Consider the following 8,312-nt stretch of genomic DNA (forward strand, 5'->3'; position numbering starts at 1 on the left):
TTTCGTTTTTCTCCCCCCTCTTCTCCTATCTGCTTGTCGTTTCCTGCCGACCTTTTGCTTGTTTTGGATTCTTTCTTTGGACTTCTTCTATTTTGACGCCCGGGTGCTTGAGGAGGCATACTCTTGCACCCGTAGAACTGTAGTACCCGACGTCTCGAGCGAGGGGAACCTTTTATTGTCAATCCCCCTTTCGTCGCTGAACCCGATCTCGACGGACTGACGGTTCTTAAGGTGGCGTTTGTGGGGCGTATACTCACGACGCACCCCTAGGGGGCCCCGGCATGATCAGCGATAGCTTCCTGTTGGGTGTCCTGCCTCTAATTGTGGCTCCATGGTGGGTATGGGGGCGCATTCGTGGATGAATTTGTCACTTTTCGTCTCTATGTCGTTGAATGTTTCCGTTGTACCCTCTCAGGCTCGTGGGGTGGGCGACCAAGCCCCCGAGTCGGCCTGTATTGGAAGACCAGGCTCTGTAGCTCCCGCTACGTTGGGCCCCGACCTTGCTCCTCCTTTGACCGTCCTGACTTCTTCCCCCAGCTCCCCTCCCTCCTCTGAGGTTGGGTCGAGCCTCCAGCCCCCGGTGGTGACCACTTCGTCCCCTGGTGTGGCTAAGTCTTTCGTTGTGACTACTGCGCCTTTTGACCCCTCTCTCTCTAGGGGTTCTCAACGCCGTTCGCGCCCCAACCGCACTCGCTCGATTCCTTCCCGTGCTGATGCGTATCAGGCCTTGTTTGGTCCTGCTTCATGGGCCAAATACTTTGATCTCCTCCCTCTTGATTCTGCGCCTCCTGACGATTTCTCCCTCCATCGGCATCTTGTAGATTCCGTGGATGCGTGTGTTACTTTCAACCCCACTCGTCTCGGTACACGTGTCGTTGCTGCTCCTTCTCAGGATGCGGCTTCCCGCTTGGCTGCCTTATCTTGCCTTGGCGAGATCCCTGTTCGGGTCTCCAAGAACGTTCAGATGAATTCCAGTGTTGGCACTATTCTCCTCCCACCCCATGTTGCAACCGGTGTTCGGAATCTGCAGGATTGCCACGATGATATTCGGCATATCCTTGATGCCCAAGGCCATTCTGTCCTCCAGGTTGACTCGTTTACTCGTCCCCCTCGTGGTAGTCGCCGTCAACCCCTCCGGGTTGTGAAGATTACCTTTGATGGTAGGACCCTTCCACCCTCTGTCATTCTTGCTGGTGCCAGGTGCTCTGTCCAGGAGTACATTCCTTCTCCTCGGCTCTGCAACAAGTGCTGGAGGTTTGGGCATGGTGCCCTCCGCTGCTCCGGGACTGTCTCTCTCTGTCCTTTGTGTGGTGGCGAAGGTCACTCTAAGTCGGAGTGCGCTTCTCCCCAGGCTCGTTGCCTCAACTGCGGTGAGGCCCATCCTACCTTCTCCCGTGCGTGTGTCCATTACAAGCTTGAGGCAGCCGTCCTCAACTTGAAGCACCGGGAGCGTTTATCTTTTCCTGAGGCGAGGCGCCAGGTTCGCCGGCTCCCGCCTTATGCTAATATCTCTTATGCTCGCGTGTTGCGCTCTTCCTCTCCTCGTCCTTCCCGCCTTCCTCAGACTCTCAACCGTTTCCGGGCCTTGGACCCTGATGCGCCCACTGCCCCCTCCTCTGTCCCTTTGGGTTCTCTCCCGAAGGATCCTCCTCCTGGTCCTCTGTCTGGGGTTCCCCTTCCTTCTACCCGGTCTGTCGTGTCTTCTGTGTCTCCTTCCTCGTCCCCCTCCGATCCTCCTTCCCATCCTCTTCCTCCATCTATCGGCTCTCCCCGCCGCCTGTCGGTGCGGGCGGATGTCCATCGCTCTCCTAACGGCCGTCGTGTGTGCTCTCGTTCGGCTTCTCCTGTTGAGACACTGGAATCCGTTGCCCGGTACGTAGTTGCTGGGACACCGGTCTCTTTAAGTCAGAAGCGTAAGCCTGGCTCCTCTCCTTCCTCTTCCCCGGCGGGTAAGAAGGCTTCGCTTTCTTCCTCAGCTCCTCCTTCTGGCTCTGTTGCTCCTTCCCCTCCCGTTTCAGTGCTTGCGCCCCCTGTTCCTGCTATGGAGGTTTCTTTGGCCCCTGCTTCCCTTTCGGTTGCTGCTCTTGCTGGGGTGCGCTCCTCTCTTTCTACTCCCCCTCTTCCTGCTGCTGTCCTTGACTGCTCCTCTCCGTTGTCTCCTCCTCCTCCTCCTCCTCCTCCTCCTCTGGACCCTGCCCGCCCACCTCTGATCTGTTCTCCCGTTTCCTTCCCTCCGTCTTTGCTCAGTTTACCCATGCCCCCTAACCCTGACTTTGCTGACCCTGATCCCGACCCTGATATTCTTTAACGTGCTCTGTTGGTCTTTCGCCTTTGTTTCTTCCTTGTTCTCTGTTTTTGTCCTTTCTCTTCTCGTCGTTGTCCATTCTTCAATGGAACGTTCGAGGTTATTACGCCAATTTCCTCGAACTCCAACTTCTGGTTTCGCGGTTTTCGCCCCTTTGTGTCTGTCTCCAGGAGCCGATGCTTGGTGCTCGTCCTGGTCGTTTTCGTGGCTATTCCTTTCTCTCCCCCCCCCCCCCAGCCATTGCTGGGGCTTCTAATTCTTCTGCTCTCTTGATTCGTGCAGATGTTCCCTTTGTTCCTTTACTTTTTCCTTCGCCTCTCCATTGTTCTGCTGCTCGTATCTTTGTGGGGAAATGGTACACAGTTTGTTCTATTTATCTCCCCCCGAGTGTCCCGCTCTCTCTTCCTGATTTGAAACACCTCCTAGACTCCTTGCCGGAGCCTGTGCTCCTGCTGGGTGACTTCAATTGTCGTCATTCTCTTTGGGGTGACGTTCTGACGAATACCCGGGGTCGCCTCCTTGAGCCGTTTCTCCTCTCTTCTTCCCTGTCTTCTGAATTCTGGTGAGCCCACTCATTTGGACTCTCGAACTCGCACCCTTTCTTGTCTTGATCTTTCTCTCTGCTCTTCTTCTCTTTACTTAGATTTCACATGGCAGGTTCTTGATGACCTCCATGGAAGTGATCATTTCCCCATCCTTGTTTCCTTTTTCTCTTTTCGCCCTTCCCTCTCTTTCCCTAGGTGGCAGTTTGCTAAGGCGGACTGGACCCTATTTTCCCTCAGTGCTACTCTCTCTGACCTCTCCCTTCTGCCCCTCTCTCGCGCTCTCCTCCTTTTTCCTGACACTGTCTTCGACGCTGCCCTCCGCTCTATTCCTCGCTCTTCCTCTCGGGGTCCACGGAAGTGCGTTCCCTGGTGGAATGCGGACTGTGCTCGGGCTGTCCGCTGTAAGCGTGCAGCCTGGAAGAAGTACCGCCGTAGGCAGACGACCGATTCTTTTCTTTTCTTTCGGAAAGCGAGTGCGGTGGCCCGTAGGGCCATCCGTACGGCTAAACGTGAATGTTGGGCATCTTATGTCTCGACAATTACGTCCGAAACCCCTCTGGCCCAGATCTGGAAGCGTATCCGCAAGATAGCGGGTAAGTTCGTTCCCGATGTTTCACCGGTCCTTCACCTCCATGATACTCTTGTGGCGGACCCGTTGCAGGTCGCTTCCGAACTGGGTTCCCACTTTTCTTCTGTTAGCTCTGGTCTTCATCTTCCCCAATCTTTCCTTCTTCGTAAACCTGTCCTTGAGTCTCGTCCTTTAGATTTCTGCACTCATCTTCAGCTTCCCTATAATGATCCCTTCTCTCTCTCTGAACTTCGTTCTGCCCTGGCCCTCTGCGGTTCTACGGCGGCGGGCTCCGATGGTATTCATTATGAGATGCTTCGCCATCTCCCTCCGAGCACGTCTCAGTATTTACTGAGTCTGTATAATCGGATCTGGGAGTCGTCGTCAGTCCCTGAGGACTGGCTCGATGCCGTTGTCCTCCCTGTTCGCAAACCGGGGTCTCTGGGTACTTCCCCTAAGGACTTTCGCCCTATTGCTCTCACAAGTTGTGTCTGCAAACTTATTGAACGTATGGTTAACGTTCGTCTGATGTGGTTCCTGGAACACCATCACCTCCTCTCCCCTTCTCAATTTGGTTTCCGCAAGTGCCGCAGCACGACAGATGTCCTGGTGAACTTGGAGGTCTATATTCGTACTGCTTTTGCTGCGAAGACCTCCGTTGTTGCCGTCCTTTTTGACCTAGAAAAGGCTTACGACACCACTTGGCGTTATCATATCCTATCTCAACTTCATTCTTTTGGCCTTCGTGGTCATCTCCCTCTCTTTCTCCGCAGCTTCCTCTCTCGTCGTTCCTTTCGGGTGCGCCTTGGTACCGCTCTCTCTCCCTCTTTTCAGCAATACGAAGGTGTGCCCCAGGGTAGTGTTCTGAGCACTACTCTTTTTCTGGTTGCCCTCAATGGTCTTCTTTCCTCTCTTCCTTCTGGTGTCTTCTCCGCTCTCTATGTCGATGATCTTACCCTTTGTTGTCAGGGTGATGATTCGCCTCTCCTTCAACGCCGGCTTCAACTTGCGATTGATGCCGTGTCGTCTTGGGCCACAGGTCATGGCTTCAAGTTCTCTACTTCTAAGACTTGTGCCATGACTTTTACGCGGAAACGGGTTGTTCTTCGTCCCTCTTTGTCACTTTATGGTCATCCCCTTGAATACAAAGATTCCGCGAAGCTTTTGGGGTTATTCCTTGACACTCGTTTGTCTTGGTCTCCCCATATCTCTTACCTCCGTGTTGAGTGCTCTAAGTCCCTTACCCTCCTTCGGGTCTTGTCCCATACTTCTTGGGGGGCAGATAGGCGCACTCTCCTTGCTTTACATTCCTCTCTCGTCCTGTCTAAGCTCGATTATGGTTGCCCTGCTTACTCGTCTGCTTCTCCTTCTACTCTTCGCCGTCTTGATGCTTTGCACCATACTGGGTTGCGCCTCAGTTCTGGTGCCTTTCGTTCGACTCCCGTCCTTAGCTTGTATGTTGACACTGGCTTCCTGTCTCTCCAGGACCGCCGTGATCGCTACTGTCTTCGCTATCTTGCGCGGTCCTTGCAACATCCTTCCTCTCGCCTCTGTCGTGCTTTAACTTTTACCCCTCCTGCGGTTCCTGTTCCTCTTCACCACCTCCCTCTTTCTGTCCGGTTATCTCGCCTACAGGATTCTCTTTCCGTTCGTATTTCTGATGTTTCTCCTCGTGTTGTTCCTTCTTTGCCCCCCGTGGAGGGTCCCTCTTCCGCGGTTTTGTACATCCTTGACTCGTATCACTAAAGCTTTTACCCCTCCTACAGTTCTAAAACGCCTTTTCCTCGAGCACTTTTCTTCTCACTCCCGCTCCGTTTCTGTCTTCACCGATGGGTCTAAGTCAGCGGACGGTGTTGGCTACTCTGTTGTTTTTCCTGATCGCACTTATATGTGTCGCTTGCCTCCGGAGACTAGCATCTTTACAGCGGAACTTTATGCTATTCTCTATGCTCTTCGTCTCCTGCTTTCTCGTTGTCAGTCTTCCTTTGTGGTTGTTGTTGACTCTCGTAGTGCCCTCATGGCTCTCGGGTGCTTTAATCCAGTTCATCCGGTAGTTGTCGAGATCCAGCATTGGCTGTTTCTCGTTCACAGTAAATTTAAGTCGGTTGAGTTTTGTTAGGTTCCCAGCCATATTGGCGTGTCTTTAAATGAGCGTGCGGATGCTGCCGCTAAGGAAGCTGTCCGCTCTTGTCCCATCTCTCGTAAAGGCATTCCGTATTCCGACTTTTACCCGGTTATCCATTCCTCAGTCCTTACCCGTTGGCAGGCTTCTTGGTTGTCTGTTACTGGTAACAAGCTACGTACTCTTAAATGTTGTGTTTCCTCGTGGCCGTCCTCCTTCCACCCTAACCGGCGGTGGGAAACAGCTCTGGCGAGGTTGCGTATTGGCCATACTCGCTTAACCCATGGTCACTTGATGGAGCGCCGCCCTGCTCCTTATTGTCCTAGTTGCATTGTCCCTCTTACGGTCGTGCATGTCCTTCTTGAATGTCCTGACTTCCAGGACGAGCGTGTGTCTTGCTTTCCGACCGCCCCTCGCGGTCACCTGTCCCTCGATAGAATTCTTGGTGACTCGGATACTTTTGATATCGTTCGCCTTATGCGTTTTTGTTCTCGTATTGGCATCCTTGGTGATATTTAGCGCCCTCTGATTATTTTGCGTATTTGATGGTGCTACATAGCCTTCCCGGTTTGGTGCCTTCTTTTGATAATTACTTACTTACTTAGTTGATTGGTGAAAGATTTTTAGTTAACAAGTTACAAGAAAGGTTTGTCTTTGTAAATTTGGAACTGAATAAAGTGTAGATTTGTTTAAGAACGGGGTTGGTAGAACTATTAAGTTGACGACGAGAATTACTTTGACATAGATTGTAAATAAAAACTGGGTGATTAAAATTGTTGAGGGGACTGTATTGCAGTATAATATTATTTGACAAAGAACTAGTTAGTGAATGGAAGAAACAAATTGGTTTAAAGAAACAAAGAACATAAAAAAAAATTGAGGTTAAGTAGGGGAATGAACACAGTGAACATACGGTGAACACAGAAAACATGTAAGAAAAAGTTGATGAATAGAGTGAACATGCAGGGAATATGAACTTATAGAGAATAAGAAGACATGATAGGGAACATAGGGAATACAAGAATGAACACTGAACATGTGAAGAACATGCTAAGAATTGAAATCAACTATTTTTTTCACCTAATATGCTAACACCATATGTCTATATGGTGAGAGATGTAACGAAGATGGACTAAGTTGTACTTTATTTAAAAATGTCATTTTGGGCTGCAAAGTTGATTGCGTTACGTTACGTTACGTTACATTGTGTTACAGAGGGCTAAACTGGTATAGGTCAATATTCATATGCTATGAGATGTAATGGAGATACTGTGTTTGGCTAAATGAGTTCACATTTCAATAATGATATTCGGACAACAGCCAGAAAGTTGATCTCTACGTTACTTAATGATGATATAATGCGATGCAATCGTGTGCTAATATTTTATTTGTGTTAGAATGTAAGGGCTATAGGAGTTTGTCTAGACTTGCATACATTTTCAAACGCTATTTATGTAGGCAGTAGAAAGACTGGTTTCCCATTACGCTACATTGACTGTGTTACAAGAACTGAAAAACAGACTTAACCCAGACCTATTTCACTATCGACTCACCGGTCTTATTCTCATCGATTGGTGTTTACATTGGATGATGTAGGTCTTAAGAGAGACAGCCTTGATGGAGAAAGATACGTGAACAGCGGCAGCAGGAGAAAGGAAATGATGTTACTTTCCCCAACTACTAAATGATCTGGAGAGACAGAGAGACAGAGAGACAGAGAGACAGAGAGAGAGAGAGAGAGAGAGAGACCGAGAGACCGAGAGACAGAGAGACAGAGAGACAGAGAGACAGAGAGAGAGAGAGTGACTGAGAGACAGAGAGACAGAGACAGAGCGAGAGAGAGAGAGAACAGCAAATTATGATTTGTTATAATAATAAGATTGAAGACCAGCTTATGACTGGATATTCTTAAAAAAAATGCTATTTCAGCAAAGAATGATGATACTAAAGCTTAGAACAGAACATCCGGTCTGGGAAGGGAGCAGTGATGGTTCGGGCATGGAGGGGGGTGGTAGGGGTGTGGGTATGGTGGATGGGGAGAGGATAAGGCCGGCCCATTACATCCTCCATCTCACTACAGCACAAACCGGCACGAAGGTTGGACCTCAGCGAGAGGGGCTGCCGATTCATTCATTCAGGAGTCTTGCTATGATAACGCCTGTTGTGTGTGATACAACCTCTGCACAGCAGTAATGGATGTAGGACGAAGAGGTGATGGAGATTGAGTAAACATGCATACATTTCAAGGATATTTATTTGAGCCAGCAGATGATGTGATCACAGTTAACAAGAATAATTTGTAGGTAGAGATCGCGTCTCAGTGATGATGTGAAATGTTTCTCTCTTTTAGTAAACGCTAACCTCCGGACTTTGACTGAGTTTACTAAGTGAAGAGACGTGTGGTGGACTTTAGAGCGGGACAGAGAGAGAGAGACAGAGAGACAGAGAGACATAGAGAGACAGAGAGAGACAGAGAGAGACAGAGAGAGACAGAGAGAGACAGAGAGAGAGAGAGAGAGAGAGAGAGAGAGAGAGAGAGAGAGAGAGAGAGAGAGAGAGAGAGAGAGAGAGAGAGAGAGAGACAGAGAGAGACAGAGAGAGACAGAGAGAGACAGAGAGAGACAGAGAGAGACAGAGAGAGAGAGAGAGAGAGAGAGTTCTTGACACACTATGTAACCCGCATATAATGTAGAGAGCGAGAAGCTGTATAAATAATCAGATAGCTTGTTAATCAATGTGTGTCAAACTCCCAGGACTGCATTTTGGAATTTG

This window comes from Procambarus clarkii, chromosome 16 (genome assembly GCF_040958095.1).
Source record: "Procambarus clarkii isolate CNS0578487 chromosome 16, FALCON_Pclarkii_2.0, whole genome shotgun sequence".
NCBI lineage: Eukaryota > Metazoa > Arthropoda > Malacostraca > Decapoda > Cambaridae > Procambarus > Procambarus clarkii.